Source organism: Vanellus vanellus (assembly GCF_965231255.1).
Source record: "Vanellus vanellus genome assembly, chromosome: 5".
Classification (NCBI taxonomy): Eukaryota; Metazoa; Chordata; class Aves; order Charadriiformes; family Charadriidae; genus Vanellus; species Vanellus vanellus.
In genome coordinates, this window is record NC_138910.1 from 21,058,402 (window position 1) to 21,077,963 (window position 19,562).

The following is a 19,562-nucleotide window of genomic DNA, read 5'->3' on the forward strand; positions in this document are numbered from 1 at the left end:
CTCAAAAAGTTACTATAGCTGGAGAATTAAGTAACAACAGCTACATTGTGAAGTTCAATATACCGTAAGAATTGCAGTAATAAATAACACGCAGTTTAAACATAGAAAGTGAAAGATTTATCACCATCAACAGCCATTACCACAACAAAGGACCAAATCAGGAGTAAGAAATGCAAAGAGTTCTATAGAAGTAAAAACCACAATAAAGTCCTTAAAAAGAATGCACATTATTTATAAGGAAAGGCAGGGGTGGATGGGACAATTTATTTAAATAGAGAGTCTCAAATTATTCTGCCTTACCAGAGATCTTTTTCAGACTATGGATGTTCCAAACAAAAGCAGCTAAAGAGGCATTTCAAGTACAACTGGTAAGATGTGTATGAATAACTAGAAAGCTGTGAGGAAATTTAAACATCATTAGCAAAAATTTCAAACAATACAATTCAACGGAATAGCAGAAATGAAAGAAAATTAGCAGGTTTGCTAGATGATTAAGCAGTCAAAGGATCGCTTATACAAGATAAACACACTGTAGAGCAGCTAAATGATTTATTTGCATTAATTATTCACAACGGATATGGAAGAATATGTTCCTAGATCTACACTGTACAGGTGAAATAAATTTGCCAGTTTAAAGAGAGGGACACTGGAAATGAAAAGCCAAAAATCAAATCATTAAGAGAAGGTTATACAGTCTAAAATTTAAAGAAACTTAAATGGCAAACCTCAGTCTATCCTAACATCAATAGAAATGGAGGCTTACACTCCACCTGTTACTTCATCTGATGTGCACAGGGTATAAACTTTGGTTCAGTCCTGAGAAAGAGGAAAAGCCCAAAGGCTACTGTGGCAGATTAATTTCAGGGTGTTGCATTGTTAATTTGTGAGTTGCCATTGCCAGGCAGATAGGTAAGAATCTGCTAACTTTACATAAATCTGTCTCTTCCTAGAGAAAATCCACTCAAACTTATAAGAACTTTTCCCCATCTCGATCATAGCAGTTACTAGAATGGTTTAGAGTAATCCTCATATTTCTGAAAAATCTCAGTGGGATAATGCAGTTCACATTGATTGGTATCAATAACTTTTCCCAAGTCCTTCAAAAGAAGAGCTATTATGAAGATTAAACGGTCAGGGAGTAAGAGACTGCAAAATAAAGATAAACTTGGAATGAACGGTTCATTTTTAGAACAACTGGCTATAGTCAAGTTATTTCAGACTCTTACTCATACTAACCTTTAAATCAGAGTGGAGAACCCATGCCTTACAAGCCATGATAAAAATAATTCTTAGTTATTTTTCATCACATTATTGAGTAACGCTAAGTGTTTACATTAACATCTGACACAGAGGTATTTGAAAAACCTCTTGGCCCTGGGAAAGGTAAAAGGTTCCATATTCTTGTCTTCTGTGTACCACTTACTTACAGACAGCTAATCAAACGTAGGTCTCTTCTGAACCTCAGTGCACAGTACATATAGCTGCCTGGTTAACCTAAACCCAGTACATAGACATACATGCCAATTAGGAAGACAAGAGGGTTTACATAAACGATTACAACAATCCAGTGAAATGGGTAGAATTCTTTAACCATGGGAAAGTTACTGTAAAACTCAGTGGAGAACATAACATAATCCAACTTCTGAACAAGTACATGTTTACACAAGCTATTGTCCCTTCTAGCCACGCATCACCACCTCTTAGTGTCAGAGTCCCCACACTTTTTCATATACTTCAGTATGTCCAACCAATACAGCTCACAGTACAAAGCTTAAGTTATTTAGGCTAAACGTACGTGCTTAATGAGCCATTACCTTCATTCAGAGCTACCTTAATATTTCTCATGAAATTCAGAGAAAATTGCTGAAACTACTAGCAAGGTGCAAGTCTCGTCTTGGTAGTGGCTAAGAGTTTCAGTTTTTGCCCCCAAACCAAGTTCTTTATGATAAAATGTCAAAAACCTTATTGTTTGATTTAAAGAGATAAATATTCATACCGGACTTGATTACTGCATTAAGGTTAATAAGAGTGTACTTTCACATAAACTTTTCGTCATGAAAATTTAATTTAGTGGGAGCGAACAGCTTATTAGCCCCATTAGTAAACTTATGTTATTTAGTATTTTCAGTCCTTTCCTTCCACACTGCCTGCTAAGTCTTAACTTTGTATTGCTTTTATATATTTAATAGTAACATAGAGCTTTACATTTTACTATATAAAATAGCAATGTTTAGAATGCACCTACCATATACTGATGGAAAAATACCCAGTTAGACTAACTGGACTTTAAAAGAGGGATGAGATGGAAAATCATATGAGAGGATTCAAAGAATCTGACTTGAAGGAAGAACTTTAGTATTTCATTTTTTAAAAAATATTTTGTGAAATACAAAATGAACAGAAAATGGAAAAAGTTCCCAGAGCACCAGTGTTCTTTATCCCCCAAACTAGAAATACAGTAGAAATTATCCACACACTACTCTACTTTCCAAAGAAGTCATATAGGAAGATCAGGGGAGAAAGAAATTTCAACATAAAGCCACTAAAAGACACTTCTGTTTTTTGTTTTCTGTGTACAACAAAGTTAAGGGCAGAATGTTATCAGCCTCATGTTTGAATAGCTTGTCCCTATTTATGTCAAAGCACTAACATTATTTAAATGAGGCTTTCTGTATTTAATAGTGCAGTTTGTCCAACATATCCTTCGCTTGTCAGAGATAAATAGAATGCTGTGTTCCAGCACAAGAAAAAGCAAATCTGTTATTGCCACATTCTGGCTGCACTCTATGTTTCTGAAAAGATACCAGCTATAAAAAGAAGTACCTATTGTTTCTACCAGGTTTTTCACACTGTGTTGCTGCTTTCTCAGTAGAGCAGGTCTCTTGCTGAAGCTGAAAAAGACCAAGTCTCTGAAAAACACCATTAAGAGATCAGTTAGTTTCCCATTTCCTTTGCAGCAGTCTTAAAATAAATCTTTTAAATAAAAATTAAAAAAAAGAGAAGATTTTTTCTTAAAACATTCTTTTACAATTTTATACAGAAGTTCTGTCTTGAACTACAACACAGCTTCAAATCAAAGAATGCCTTTGTCATCACCTTTAACACCTATGTATTCCCATGGCGGTCACCAGAGGAGAAAAGAACGTAGACTCTATAAGACCAAACAAAGTTTAGATTATTAGCTAAAGAAGATACAGTTTGGAAGTTTTCTCAGAATTTCTGGAGTCATACAAGGAATGTCCAGAGCAAATGTGACAAAGGCTACGTAGGTTAAACCACTATAATAAATAGGTGGTTTAAAATGCTGAAGCACTTTCCCATTTGGTGTAAGACCAAAAAAACTACTTTGCTGGGTCAGACTATATCATCCTATCAGCCCAGCACTGTCTCTGGGTATCACTTGCTAGTCAGTGGTGGTATATAACAGCAAGGTTTAATTGCTGTAGAATAGTTCTTCTGACAGAACATTTTATTGTTCAGCACTTTTCAACTTGTCTTTCATTTTATTCATATAGCATTGTTCCCTCCAGCCAAAGCATAAAATCCAAATAAAGAGTAAATCCTGCAATAAAGCTAGTAAGACTACTCAAACCACGTAAAACCTTCAACTATGCACTGTCACATTATTACAGATTTGTCAGCAAAATTTGCTGACAAATACAAACCTCTACAGGAAGAGAAAAAAGACAAGGAGCACCTGGACATGGAAATTAGGCCCTGTAATTATCAGCAAAAATGTAATAGTCATCTAATGCAGGAGATACTGACTAAACCAACTGAACAAAGTGGAACAAAAAGATAATGTTAGGTGGATGATGAAGAAATAAGGAAAGACTAATAATTTCAGAAAGTTGGTGTATTTTGACAATATTTACCTCTAATCATTTGTTCTAAAATGAAAATGAGGTATGTAGACTGAACAACCTTCAGTCATACAGGAAAACTGAGAAGTCAGTAGCACATTTCTCAACTCTACACACGCTGTGATACCCTACATTCGGGGCCTTCTGGGTTGTCTGGCTGCTGCTTCTGTTCCCCTCACACAAGCCTTGTTCATATCATCATGAACGTAAGTATTTTATTTGTGTTATGAACATCCTAAAAGCCTCGTCAAACAGGATACCCAAAGGATGGTGACAGACACCAACAAGTTACAATCAACAGGACGAAAGGAAAAATGACAACATTGAGGGCTTGCATACACAGCTGGTGGGTAATGTCATGAGCTAGTTAAGTCTGACTGTCAGGCTAGTACAAGACAAGCAGAGGGCTCCAATTGCTATTCAGTCTAGATACTACTTAATTGCTAACCTCTTGGAGAAGGGAATCAACTGGTTCAGAAAAGCAGTCTAAGTGGTCTAAGAAAAAGAGCACAATGTTATGTTAGGGCAAAGTTCGGAGGTGAAAATGACACAATACGCAACAAGAGTGATGAAAAACGACTGTGAAGAAATCAGAGTATGCTACAGAATAGTGAAAAAAAAAAAAAAAGAGGATTCTAGTAGGAAATAAAGGAAAAGCATTGAGGGTGTCAACTGAATGCTTCCTCCCAGGTCTCAGTCCTTAACAAGAATTTTAGCAATGCCAAACAGGAAAGGTATCAGCAAAGACAAACAACAGGAAGCTGTAACCTCAGGGATGTGCAAGGCATGGGAAAGAAAGGAACCAAAGATGTCTTTCCAAGTTAACATTTTTGATGCCCAAGCATGTGTATTGGTGGAGATATAGGTCAGCAGTCCAAGACAGCCATTAGGATCCGCTAGAGAGAGAAGATGAAATATGCTATGAGAAATATCAGAAATATGATGAGAGCCTATCAACTCTGGCTCAAGAAACTGGATATATATTCTTGGAAAGTGTGACTTGGGAAGCTTGACTCGCCTTGCTTTGTACTGTTCCCTAGGCACCCATTATGCGCTGTACTGTGCCAGAATAAATCTGTTCTCACGTAACTACTTTAAACTATGAAAAACAGGTTGCCTTGAACTAATGTAATCACAAATGGAGGATTGAAAGCAATCAAATAAAGGCAACTTCAAAAAAGAAAGTTTAGGAAGTCACTACCAAGTGTAAGATACTAAGATGAACTGGAACCAGGGTAAAATTTCCAGTATTACAGTAGAATTATATTGGTTCAGAAGTTTCGACCATACAGTTGTAACTTCTTCTTTAGGTCCTTAAGGCAGCTGGTGTTTTGTTGGTTTGGTCCTGCCTCTGTTCTTGATGCAAGGAAGCAAAACAAGGAGCGGGGCAGCATGGAGCATAGCCAGTACCCATAGCAACAGCATGAAAATGAGGAAGAAAGTGAGCTTAAATATGAATAATTCCTTGGTGTAAGGTGATGAACTTTCTTTGTATACATTAGTATATCTTCAATTTACCAAAAGTAAATAAAATCTAATTTTTCAGGTACTTGGTTATTTATTGTAGCATGTTGAAAGTAACACACACAGAAGACATACAAGTAAGAGAAATTTGATTTTTTGCACAGGACTGACACCAACACCTTGTGTGCAGTTTGTTCAGTTTCTCCCCTCATATACAGCAATGCAGCATAATCAGCATGGGTTTTACTACCAGTAGAAATAACTATTCAGCAATAGCTCTTGATATACTTCAAGGCTAGATAACACAGTCTGAAGGTCAAGTTCTGACTTCTTGAAGCCTAATTTATTCAAGAGGAGACTAAAGTACTAGAACTAGAAAATGGCCAAGCACTTTCTTCAATTGATGAAAAAGCTGTTTTTTTCCAAAGGATTTCTGCCAACAGAAAAGGATTATGAGCAGAGTAGGGCACTAAACACTGCCAATTTCCTTGGTTACTGTATGAAGAATGTTAGATGTTCAAAGAAGGCAAGAAGAAACTGAAAAACATATCAAAGATTTGTTCAAGAACTGAAGACAGAGAGGAGACAGAGTGCAACGTTAATTGTGCCACTAAACCTTGACAAACTGTACAAGGGACAAGTAATGACCAAGTGTATTAAACCATTGATATTTTAAAAGAGTTTTTTTAAAAGCTCTGTGCACTTATTATTCACTCTGTCACACACACACACACATCCCTATCTACCTTGAATGGCAACTGTGCAGCATAATGCTATATATTTTAAATTCCAAGATTGTTGACAATTTTGTGTATAAAATATTCTATAAAATTTGATTGCTTGTAGAAACTGGAATGTCACAGCATAGAAAAACCCTCTGCCTCCACCCCAGTAGCTGAAGCTATAGGGATTGCTAAAAGTAGTCCCATTTTAACTTCATTTATACATGTGGGATCACTTTTATACACAATAAAAATAGTAGGAAGCTTTACTGGTTTCACGTTATTCAAAGCAGGAAATACAAGTGGCCACAGGTATATGACTGCTATACCAGAATCCATTTGTAGGTGCCTGCTTGAGTATAAAGAGTACACATTCAAAGCAAAAATTAGTCCCAGAACCCTCCTCAAGTATAGTATCAGATCTAGATTTATTTGGCCAACATCATCAGGAAGTGGAAAGATTCTACAATACCTTCCCCTGAGGAGGCTCTGTCAGTAGCTCTCTCCTAAACAGTCCCTGGACCTAACCAGATTTCTCCCACAATGACAGAAAATGCTAGTCTGCCACCCTCCTTCTTCCCTATCATCCACAAACAGAATCTCCAGCACCATGTCAGCCTCTATCGTGAGTAGGTAATTTAGTATGTGCAAGTAGAGTACGACAGATGACTGCAGTCTAGGCAGTTCATGAATCTTTTCATAGCTAACATGAAAGCTGTATGCTCCCTCAAACAAGTATCTGAGGGAGAAACTTGCAAAACTAGTTTCACGAGTTTTTATGTATCATCAAGAGGAAGCAAGAATTCCAGCTCTCCCCAAACAAAATGCAGCTTTTAGCACATGTTAAAACCATAAAGGTGGCAAGACCTTTCCTTGAGCCTACTTACTAGCTTGGCCTTCTAGCAATTTTAAAAATAAACTTCTTCCAAAAAACACACTACCAGTCTCCTGAATTCAGTTTGGGTCTCTGCCCATTCCCCAATATATTCCTCCTCCTCCTCAACCTTCCTTAACTCTTGTTCGGGCTCAAAACCTTAATATTTGTATCAAACTCTGCAGGTGCAGTAGCAGCATATCCTGATGCTTTATCCTAGTAATTTACCTCTAAGATCTAATTCTATACTGAATGTCCACTCAGGCCCATCTTACTGCTTTACCTATAGTTATCCCCATTATCTTCTCTCAGATCCCTCAATAAGTCATGAAACAAAGCACTCCATTAAGAATAAGACCTTGCCGTGATTCAAATAATTCACCTCAACCACCACAGGTTTTCTGACCACTATTCCCAAAGTATTTAAAGCACACCCAAGTCCATCCCCCACTTAAACCTCTCATCTGTATTCAAATCTTTGTGGGATGTTACCCTTTCTTTGGCTTTATTGTTGTATTTATTATTATATTCTTTATTACTGTATCGCTTTTATTTTTATTACTGCACAAAAGACAAAGAGGGCACGGGTGTTGTTTATTCATTTTTAAATTACTATTTTTCAAACTGTCCTTACGAAGAGACATTTCATACATGAACGCTTTGTCTGCCTCCAGTTATTTTATAAAAGGTATCCATTTAATGACACCATTATCATGTCACTTAAAGTGCCTTATGTAAAATTCCTGGATTAGCACATTGGCCTTTCATCTCAGGAAATCCAAATGCAAAACCGAAAAATTACTTTCATGCTCTTAGCCCTGCAGACAGACATTACTAATTCTCAGTACAATTTGGCTTAAGTGGCCATTTTTCCTTGGGGGAGGGGCAAGTGTTGATTAAAGCAGCGTGTGATTTCAGGCCAGAAAAATAGATGGAATAAAGATGCAGGAGAATCTTGAAATTTGAATGCTTATACCAGTCCTGGATTTGAGCAATCTAAACCACATTCTCAATTTCTAATCAATATTCCTTCCATTTAAAAGACACTATGCAAACTCTTCAAGAATCACTGGAAATTATTCAGCCGCAATAAACACCGCCTATTGTGACCCAATATGCTATGACGTTCCCAGCTGTTGTGGAAAAAACTACAACTCTCACTGTTTATACACCTTGCATCCAACATCAGGTGCATAAGTACTCTCCTACCTATCGCCTAACAAGTCTAGTTGACTTGTAGGTGTTTATCTCGACTAAATGATTGGTCTTTGACTGTAAAACAATGCTTTGAATGTATTATGACCTTTTAAATCTAATTTCCTTAAAATGTTTTTAGAGGAGTACAACGTTATTCATCCAAAAGTTAAAGAAGACATTTGCTCTAACCGTGCTGGATTAATTATATGTCTAGTCTATATACACACTATAAATCTGGTTTTAATAGTATTCAATATGCATAATTCCCCATGCTTATTAAGCAAGTCATTTTTCTGCCTGTGCTAAAAGACCCCTTGGAATCTAAACGAGGCCCTGTAGCTTTAGTTAAAAATACATTACTTAAGAATAAAACATGTCAACTGTGATAAGTATTTCATAGCAGATTTTAAAACAGAAAGAAGTATAAAATAACTTTGGACAAAGCATCTTAGATATCTGGAATGAAAATGAGAAAAGCCCATGTATTTAAGAAACTGGCAGAACAGTCAGATTAGCATGGTGATAATGCAAAATTTTACCTTTTATGAGGGAGAAAAAAAGAAGGACTTGCAATTTTTGCAGTACCATAATAATTAAACTATACTTCTTACACAATTACCCATTCCATGGACTTAAGAAATAGTGATTGGGGATGATCGATAGCCTAAAATAATACTTTATAAGCTAAAGCTTAAGTTTCTCTTGACTATGTAGTGGTAACGTAACATTTTTACATTTCCAAGTCCTTCTTGCATTACAAAAAATAGAAGTTGCACTACTTTAAGTCAGAGGTGATGTTTGAGGTTCTAATGTCCATGAGAAACAAAACCAAATTTACACATGCACAAACATTATCCCTTAAAAGCAAGGTTCCTTCTTGCCTGCCTCCCTGCACTATGCCAGTTCCAGAAATTGGGGTATTGCTACAGAAATAACAAAAGCACCTTCGGAATAGAGAGAAGGGATACTTTCAGGAGTAATTCTACATGCACAGATAAAAACATCACAAGCATAAACAGGACTATTAAATTTGGCACACAGTGAGCCCTCAGTGAGGACATATGCCTTTGAGAATTTTTGCAGCTGTGTGTAACCCTACCTACCTAAGGCAACATCCTGTGCTGCTTCCTCCTACTACTTCCATTATTTTTATTTTGGGTTTACAAAGTGCACAGATAAAGAGAAGTAAAGCCAGTAACTGCTGACAGCTAATTTGACAGTAGTGTGAAAATATCTGTGTATTAAAATAGGAGAGAATACACAGAAAATGATCTTACTCACCGTGCATTTGTCAAAAGAGAAAAACCCTTAAGTTTCCTCGGAGGATGATGCTCACGTCTCAACAGCAAAAAAAGAAAAGCAATCCATTAAAATATACAGTACAGCTAAAACTGAGTTTCCTAGCCTTGTGAAGGCTAGAGTGAGCAAAGTTACACATCTCTCCCCTCCCACATAGCACCGAGTACTGCTGTGTGCATACCAGAGGAGTCCAACACAGCTACATGCTGCAAGAACAAAGACCTTCATCTCCTAACGTACAAATAACCAAAGAACAGCCAAAAATAAAAAAAACTATGACAACTGAAGATTTGAGACCGGGAGCAGTACTCAGAGGAGGGAGAGAGGAAGGGGAGGAAACCACAGGATTGAGAGGATGAGAGCTGAGAAGGTAAACTTAAACTGCAATTTTTAAAAGAGTATTTTTGAGGAGTGTAACAGAGATATACCAACTTGTTAGAATAAAACCTGTGTAAGAGCACATCTTGCACCCATCTAAATCTGAAAGGGAAGTTACTATACCAGAATAGAATATGATCATGTTATTAAGACAGTAGTATAGTCTCATCTGTACAAATCAATCACACTAAAATTGTATGTTCACAGGCTTCCCCTTCTACTCAAACAATGAAGTAATCTGAAACAATACCATACATCCCAAATCAATAAGAGCTATGTGTTCATATACTATTTTAGAGCCACTGGACTTACGCCATAAGAAGTATATGCTGTGTCCTGTGTAAATTGCTCATGAGAACCATTTAATACTGTAGCAATATTTCAGTGAAATTTCATTTTTCACACTGCTGGTATATTAAAAGCCTCCGAGTAACAGAAGAGTCTATTAACAGTGATTCAGGCACATTATGCAGCAATGAATTTTTGAAAAATACCTACACATTTACAAAATAAATCGAACTAATGAATTACTTACAGTTTGTTTGAACTAACTTCTCAGAAGTTAATATATCTGGCTTAGCAGAGAGTCATATCTCCATACTTCACTTCCCTGTGTATTTTTAACTTCATAGATACCCCCAATGCATAGAGTTACACCGGGCAATGCTAGTGCACATAGGCATAATGATTTTGCATTGCTTCCACTTTTTAGTGAGATAACAGAAAAAGGCAAACTACAGTGGCTACAGAGAAACATTGTACAGTGTTACCCCGATTCCCAAAATACATGATGGACCATCCACTGTTAAGGTGTTAGTCAGAGAGAGTGAGGAAAAAGTATGTTGTGTTTAAGGCTGATCCAAAGCCTGTGGAATTCTCCAATAAATGCCCATTAGGAACAGTACCATAGCTGTTTACAGAGGCACATTTTAATATTCTGAAATGTAATTATGACACTTTATACATAAAAAATACATTAATCTGTAAGCAAAATCAATTTTTTTCAGAATTCTTGCAGGTACAGAATTACAGTAACAGAGAAAAAAGCACAGTAACAAATATTCAATTATGCACACATATATATTTATATGCATTATGTAAACATATATTTCACATAATGAAATTAAAAAATCTACATTTATCAGAAAAGAAAAATTCTTATTACACTAGATAAATAAAAAAAGTGGAAAATCAAATATAGCCCTGTTTATTTTAAACATTGTTTATTTACACTAAGCAAATGTATTACCAACCCATACTAAAGTCAGAATTACAGGACCGATTTAAATGCCATACCCATTTCTGCAGAGTTATTGGCATAACTGCAGGCAATGTTACTCTTCTTGAAGACAAACTCATGTCTGCTTTTCACAAAACTCGCCAACCTTCATCCAGGTGGTAAAATGAAGCAGAACAAAGTAGTTAGCAATATTCCTTGAAGCCTAATTTCTCATAACCCAAATATTGGGGAGTCAGTGCAAAGAAAAGACTAAGGATATAGTAAATGTGACTGTTTATGTGAATCCAGTCCTACTCAAAACCAATTACAGAAGACACTGGGGTAGGACTAACTAGAAATTAACCAACCAAAGAGCTTGAAAACTCGTCTTCTGTCCTTGGAAGGGCCCACACTGCTATCTCTGGATATAAAAATAAGCAGAACAACAAGCACTTCTATCACTCAGAACTCTGTCTTCACTGTCAAAACAAAAACAAAAAACAAATCGTTAAAGACTGTAATCTAGCACTTTTCACTGAGTGGTTATAGTGTTGTTGTTTTTTTTGTTTTTTTTTCCTGGCTTTTTCCAGCAAACAAAATACTCTTCAGTGCTTCCAATTTTAGGGTTTCAGGAAAGTAACTGAGCATCAGAATAGATGCACTGAATCCATGGAGTTTAATTTTATTATTCTTAATTACCTTTATTCAATGCAGCAGCAAAACTCCCCTTTTATTTAAAGTAATGCAATTTCTACCTTTGCAATGCAACAAAAGCCTGGAAATGTGGCACGTATAATGTTACAAGTGAGTGAAATTTAAGACTGTTTTATGAACTCAAGTTGTTGATCACCCCTACTCACATATTTACTTTATGTATCTGCATAACAAATCTGATTTCATTAACATGGTTCTATTAAGGAAACCAGGGGTTTTTCTTTCCTTCTTTGTCAAAAAGGGTAGGATTTTACATGGTTTATATGATAAGGCAAGCTGTAATCTTTTTTTTACAGTCTCAATGTGCTTAATAGCAGAAAAACAGTTTTGGTTTTATGCAGCATGAGTAAGCAACAATCCTGTTGTAAACCAAATTATTAAACAGATGTTAGAACCGCGATATTCGATATTTCTTTTGAACAAGCAGCTCACGTCAGAAACATTGCTCACCATAGATGAAGACTGCAGGCATTCTGCAAAAATTATTTGTATTAAGTATTCATAACACCTCAAACAATAATGTTTCAGATATGCAGACTACTGTAGTGCCATAGAAAGTTAATGCAAGTGTATTATTTAGCACACATCTGATGTATACATCTTAGAAGCATTCAGAACTGACTTTGCAAATATTACAATAATCCATGCTAAAATTCACTAGATCATATTGATAGTGCTTTTCCCTTTGTAATTAGAGATGAGCACACTCTGTAGTCACCCCAAAAAAATTTTGTTTCCAGAACATAAGAAACTATATACTGACAAGTTAAACAATGTGATTTCAAGTAATTTTCTGTTTCAAGAGTTTCATAAGAGGCAAAAACTACATAACAGGTCACTGGCACTAGCAAGATACTTCAGAATCCATGGATTCAAAGTATCTATTTTCGAGCTAAATTACTTTCCTGAAATCCTAAAATCAGTAGGGCTTTGGTAAATTCTGTTGATGAACAAGAACACCATAAATACAAAAAGAATACAGCTCCCTCCCAAAAACTAAAACCTTCAATGCATTGGCATTTTACCTGCAGCTCTCAAATAGTAATAAAATACTGCCAGGGAATAGGAAGTAAAGATAAATATTTTCCTAAACTTTCAAAACCTGTTGTCCTTGATTGAGACATACAGGGTGGAAAAAAACTGATAAGAAACTGATGCCAAGTCACAAAGAGAACTTGTTTGGAGACAGACATTTGATCCCTGTTCAGTTAACTTTAAAATAAGAGCTTTTAATAAAATCATAAAATCAGTCAAAATACAGCAGATTATTAGCCATTTCCTGATAATAAAGGTTCAGTTCTAACTTTGACTCGTTTTACATTGAGTCTATAGCAGCAACAGATGCATAGCAACTAATCTTCTAGGTTTAAGGTATTATATTTATTTACTTTTATTTTTCTCTCTTAAGCTCCAGTCCAAAATTCTTATGACTGTTTTGAGAAATCAGAAGAATAAAAAACTATTCTAGAGATCAAGTTTAAAGTGTTAATTCTGTAACACTTGGAATGAACATCCTTTTCTACTAGAGATAGCTATGATAAATGTCAAGTGTTTGTAATTAGGTTTTTACCTTTCAGGCACAAAGTTTTTATTTCCTGTGGGAGCATATTCTCAAAATTCTGTAATATAGCTTCAAAATTTTGCTGTGAGATTCAGAAAACAACTTGTGGTACCAGAGCCTGATCCTGTAGGCATTTTACTCCCAAGAAGATTAGACACACATATGTTTGCAGCACCAGAACAAAAAACTCCCTCTAGAATCTTTTTTCCTTGGATCTTATGGAAAAATGTTTGGGAAACAGTAAATGTAAATCTCAGGGCATTGCATTAGTGGCTTTATTGGAAAAGAAACAAAAATAACCCAAGCCATTTCTCCTTACCCCTGGGTACTGAAGGTCCCTGGCTCTTGTAAAGCACATGCAGCTTTTTGTTCTATGAATAATATTGACCTATTTGCCTGCAAGGTGAAGCAGAGGATTATTTTCCTCACTGAGACTATCTGTATTTTATCTTCTCCAGTCAGATATACAGATCAGACCTATTTAGAAAGTAATCAAACACATGTTGTGTTTGACTTTGTAATAAAATTCCAATATTCAGATCTGATTTGACTGGGGCTCTGAGCAACCTGATCTAGCTGAAGACGTCCCTGCTCATTGCAGGGGGGGGCGAACTAGATGACCTTTAAAAGTCCCTTCCAACCCAACCTATTCTGACTGTATGATTTTATGACTTTAAACAAAAATACTACAGTAATTTACTTATACACATCAGTTGCACCCAAGAGTACTAAAAATGACATTGAGGAATACCTTCATCTCTTAAATTTCACAAACACATATTTAATAAAATAAAATAAAACAAAATAAAATAAAATAATTAAAATAAAAAAAAAACTAAAATAAATAAATACAATAAAATAAATTACATCTCAACTTTTAAGTACAAGCCTTGCAGAATCACTTCACCATCTGAAAGCCAAGAGGAGTTCTGATAAATGTGAGATACAGACCGGCTTTGAAAGCCAATTATGCCTTCTGGGAAACACATATAATCACTTTTTTTTCTACAGGTAAAAAATTTGACTTGTCCATGGCAGGTCTGCAAAGAATTTTGCTGGTGCTGGTGGACAGGAAGGAAATCAGATCCAGCTCACTCGCTTGAGATCTCTGTAAAATGAATATGTTCATGCAGCTTTTCACTCCTATTTTTGTCACTAAGCTACCAGATACATTTCTGAAAACATTGTGCAGATACTTTTTAGATACTTCAAAATATAAACTAGTTCTACTTCTCACCACTAAAGAAAGTGTGACTAAATTGAGTGGGCAAGAATTGAAAAGCTCTTAGTAAGAGTTAGTAGCTCCAAGTAAGGGTTTTATAACAACATATGGAATAGAGATATCCTGCTAGTAGAGGAAGGTCAGTGATGTACTTAAGGCACTGGATATGGAGTCACAACAGCTGATCTATTCCTGGCTCTGCCAGACATAAGGCAGGAATGTGGGCATTTATAGGTAACAAGAGCAAATCAGACTCCGCTTTTGCTTCTGCAGATGAAAAGAAAAATTCTAGAGAATATATATTCATTAAGGTTTATAAAAAACTGATACTATTTTTTGTACTTGTTTTTCCTCTAAGCTAAAGCAGAAGTTTATTATGCAAGACCAACATAAAGTCAGGTAAGTTATTTGTGGTACTATCCACACTTCCTTGAGAGAGTGCTTTCTGTTTGGCACAGACGGTCACTTTGCCTCTTTACTACAAGAAAAGTCATTTAATACCATCAACATGACTGTGGAAACACATACAGGGTATTTTTTGCATAGGTACACTTGCATAAGTTTGGCAAATAACTATTTTCTTTAAAACCACCCCACAAAAGAAAGGTTTCAAAGTGATTGCATGAGTTGTTGTCTCTCTGCTCCTATAGTTGCTTATACAAAGAAATGTAACAGGGTCTTATTCCTCAAAAAGAACATACAGTACACCCTCTTAGAGGGTTGCTAATGATTGATTCCTATGCAGAAACAGTCACACCAAAGCAGACTACATTACTTGTAAAGCAACATACATACTATAACATACCTACGAACTTCACAATGAATTTTAAGCCATCATGATCTCTCTTCTTCTGTCTCTTCATACCCACCTATACCCACTCTTCATTATCCACCTATTAAATGCTTCTACTTTAAGAGACTAATGCACCACAAGAAAGAACCAGCACAATTCATAGTTTCAGCTCTTCCTCTTCTACCCTTCCTATGGATGGGCTAGGGATTACAAAAAGCACACCATGCTGGAGCAGTTTAAGGGCAAAGCAAAATAACCCTCGATCCCAAAGCCTGCACTGAAAAGCCATCTCCAAATATGTCACTTCACAGTTCTCAGCAGATCGCTGTCCTTCTGCTGGCCAAGAAACATGTACCACTCTGAACTCCTTCTTTTTAATGTTATCCTTGAATTACTAACCCACCTGTCAACTTCCTGCTTCCCCCTGGTTATAGCTATGATATAACTGGGTCAAACTTACCCTTAAATGTACTTAAAACAAGATTCTTGGATAAAAATTCTCAGCAACTGTACTTTCTGACAGTCAAGATTACAGGCTGGTTTTATTAGAAAACAATTTGTTATCAAGTGTTAGTTTTCCACAGGAAAATGTGTTTAATAATACACCTAGAAGGAAAGCAAAGAGAAACACAAGTTGCAGGAAGAAAGTGAGTGGACCAAAACACATAAGGCAGCTTCTTGGTGCCATGGCTGAATCACTGGTTTCAGTTTTACTGTGTCCACGTGTTTGTCTTCTGAAGGAGCTAGTTTTATTTGAGAAAGAGAAGCCTTTCTCATATTAGTATTTCTGTTACACAGAAATCAACCAACAACAGCAGTCACTCAAGCAAGTATGAGAGCTCCACAAACCATGTATTTTCCTCACTGTACATTGAGACTGCTTGGACTGCATCAGTAAAGTGTTTTATCTCAGAATCACAACAGTATATAGTCTCTTAAATCTTAGAGGAGTCTGTACAAATCATTTCCCAGGTCATGACTTTTGTACTTAGGTAAGTACTTCAAAACTGTAATGCTGCTGGAATAATTTAGGAAGAGATTAAAAGAGATTCATATAAGGTTTGTACCAATGTATAAGGCCTGAATACAAAGATTGGGAGTATTTTTCCATCACTTCTCCACAATACCTCTGTAGAAAGAGCCTAGACCTATTCAGTCCTTTCCTCCCCGCTAAATTACATCCTGCTTATTTGCAGTTATCCTACAAATGCCCCTCCTTTGGGCCTGAAAAGCTGAGTAGTTTCTGTTTTATGAACTCGCTCAGGATTTGGGAAGTCTCCATCCCAGAAGAAAAATAACACCCAACCACGACGAGTTCACCATTCAGCTGTTCCAAAGACCTCTTACTTTAGAATATCTTATGTGTTCTGTATGGCTTGGGTGACACAACAGTCACGCATTCCAATTTTCCATAAAGTCTATTCCTTATGTAAGCTTTTGCCAGCTACAGCCAAAGTTTTAACAGGAATGTGACAAGACTGACATTATTTTTTATACCCAAGAGTCTCCTTTACGTTTGCCCAACGCCTGCTAAAAAAGAACAAAATTACAAAACTCCTACTGGATACTTAACTTCAAAAACATATTAATGCTTAATCTTCTATGTTATTTAATAAGGTCATTGTCTCATAGGCAGAAGTACAAAGGACAAAGTACAAAGCTTTCTAAGAAGTAATTTAAGCGGAACCCTTTTCCAAAATCCCTTCAACTCATTTCTGATCTTACATTTAGAAAAAAACAAAACAAAATAAAACAAAAACCCACAGCATCTCCTTTTCATGGTTCCTCCTCATTTCCATGAACAAGAGGGGTATTATCCTAAGATCATACTAATGAGTAGTTATGTAGACACTTGGGTAAAAACAGATCTCGTTGCCCAGAGGAGACAACATGCAAACCTCCTTTGAGAGCTCCATGTTTTGAAGTTACCTGAATACAATACAAAGTAACTTACTATTACAAAAGTGACTATGGACTAGAGCCTATCAGAATACTGCCAATTAAAACTTTAAGCTGTGAAATATCTCTTTTTTTTTTTTTTTTTTTTCAGAATTACTGGTTATAAAAACACTAGGAAGAGCCAGTTTTGCTCAATTTAGAGCAATGACTTGCTATCCAGATCACTTCAAATTAAGGAAAGGATTTAAACCTTCATCTTCAGCATCACAAGCAGGACCCTTAATCTTCATCTCTGTAAATCACTTCTTTTACCCTATTTGAGAAGTCTAAGTGACCTTGCTCTCTTCCAGGTCTATCCTAACTGAGCGATTCATATTTTACCTAGAAAATAAGCATCCTAACACAAATCTTAACACAACACTACAGCAGAAGTAAAACAGCTTTGCAGGATAATCTGAAATTAGACAGCTGTTACCTCCCGAACAAGTCACACACATAAACACAACATACTTTGAGAAAGCGTCAAAGAAGAAATTACTTTAAAATAGAACTTAATGAGAACAATCAGATACAAATATTAAGTGCGACCAGTTAAAAATACAGACATGGGAACTAAGTTAAAGTATGAAAATCAGGATATGGACACTTTTCCTTTAGCCCTAATGAGTAATTCTTGTACTAGACAGAAACTAGGCAGGTCCTGTCTGCTTACCAAAATAGAAGCAACTATCCCTGTATCCAAATGCTACAACACACTAATCAGAGAGGGGTTGATGTTAGAGAAAAGCCTAATAATGAAAATCACACCTGGAAAAAAATCATCTTTTACCAGATTATTCATCTCCCCTGGAATGATTATGAAAGGGTACACATTGCAAGGACAATGTCAAAAAGCTGAACACAGCTCTGAATTTCACAGTATCAAAGAGCATAATGCAGTTTTCCATCCTCGACAATTCTCCTCACAATCTTGTGGGATCTTAAAGCCTTGTTACACGCACTTCTTGCAAAGCTTTTCAGCTGCCTATTTTCACAATCAACAAGTTCAAGCCCAATTGAAAAGTGCATTGATAACAAAGTTCTGTCAATAGAGTTATAAGAAAACCCTCATATTGCACAGGCTTCCCTCTCACTACGCAGCAGTAAATTCTAGTGATTATGAGAAATTCTTGCAAATTTCCAGCCTTTTTCTCAACAGTTGATGCCATTTCTGCGCCATTATCAAGTGTTTGCAGCTGTTCATAAACTCCAGGTCTTAATGTAATCAGTAACAGGAGTTATCATAACATAATTAATATAAAAGGTTATTTATAGCCTAAGAGTGCACTCACTGAAAAATCCAATTCTGGTCACAAGGCGATCTCCTGTATCTTGTTTTCCTGTGGATATAGTATCAAGTTAAGAAGCAGACAGACATACCGGTATGCAGCATATGCATACATACCAGAAATAGGCAGGAACAATCCATCAGTATCCTAATTAGAAGCACAGGTTTCTCTAAGATAACCGATATACATTTCTCTCGAGACTTAAGTATTAAATATCATGTACACTATTGGGCTAAAATATGAGCTGATTAGCTGCAAATGAATGTTCTGTGGCTGAAATAGGAGAAAAGAAAGTTCACGCTGTTACTAGAGCAGAGAGGTCTAATTTCTGCTCCCTCTTAATTCCTCCTCCCACAACTGCCCTTCTTGAAAAACTTTCTTTGGCCTGATTAGCATTTTTTTTAATCTTCCCATTTGAGGTGACTCCCATCAGGACTCTAACATGAGACACACACTTCAGTACACTGTCTTTAAGGTTTCCTTTTGTCTTCATTCCCAAATTAAAGGCAGTCATAAAGGCATGAATTCCCTCAGAAGTAACAGCTTTAAACATGTTGATGACAAATAAGGAGATTATGGCCAGTGGTCAACTGCCATCTCCCACTTATCATTGCAGGATTTCACCACTTGCTAGAGATACATCCCATCTTGTTAATAGAAATAATCAGCTACTAGAAAAGCTTGGAATCCTGGAGCCCTGAAATTCCCAACTGAAAGCTGCATCAGTTCTTGCCTTTGTGCGTGCACACACACTCAGAAGATCAAAATCAATTGCCAGTAACAGGATTCTGATACCCTTCCACTGCCAGGCCATCATGGTTCCTGCTCTACAAGTACCAAACAGAAGAGTATTCTTATGCTAAAGTTGTTCATCTAAGTAATCTGCAAATGTCAAGACACAGATATCAGTTGCCTGCTGCTATACTGTATGAAATAGGGTGGTGAGAAGGGGGAGAGACGTCAGGTTTATTGTCAGTTTCTATACTTTTTCTTACACAAGGGAAACTTAGTCCTGAAAGCAAAGGCAAG

The 19,562-nt window shown here is 36.3% G+C and overlaps 1 protein-coding gene across 1 annotated transcript in view; it reads right to left on the reverse strand.

The window, feature by feature from the left end:
- The window catches only part of GRB14 (growth factor receptor bound protein 14), a gene marked incomplete at its 5' end in the record, with an annotated part of 67,306 nt that overhangs the window by 38,448 nt on the left and 9,296 nt on the right, over window positions 1-19,562 (reverse strand). The gene's annotated exons all lie outside the window — the stretch shown is intronic.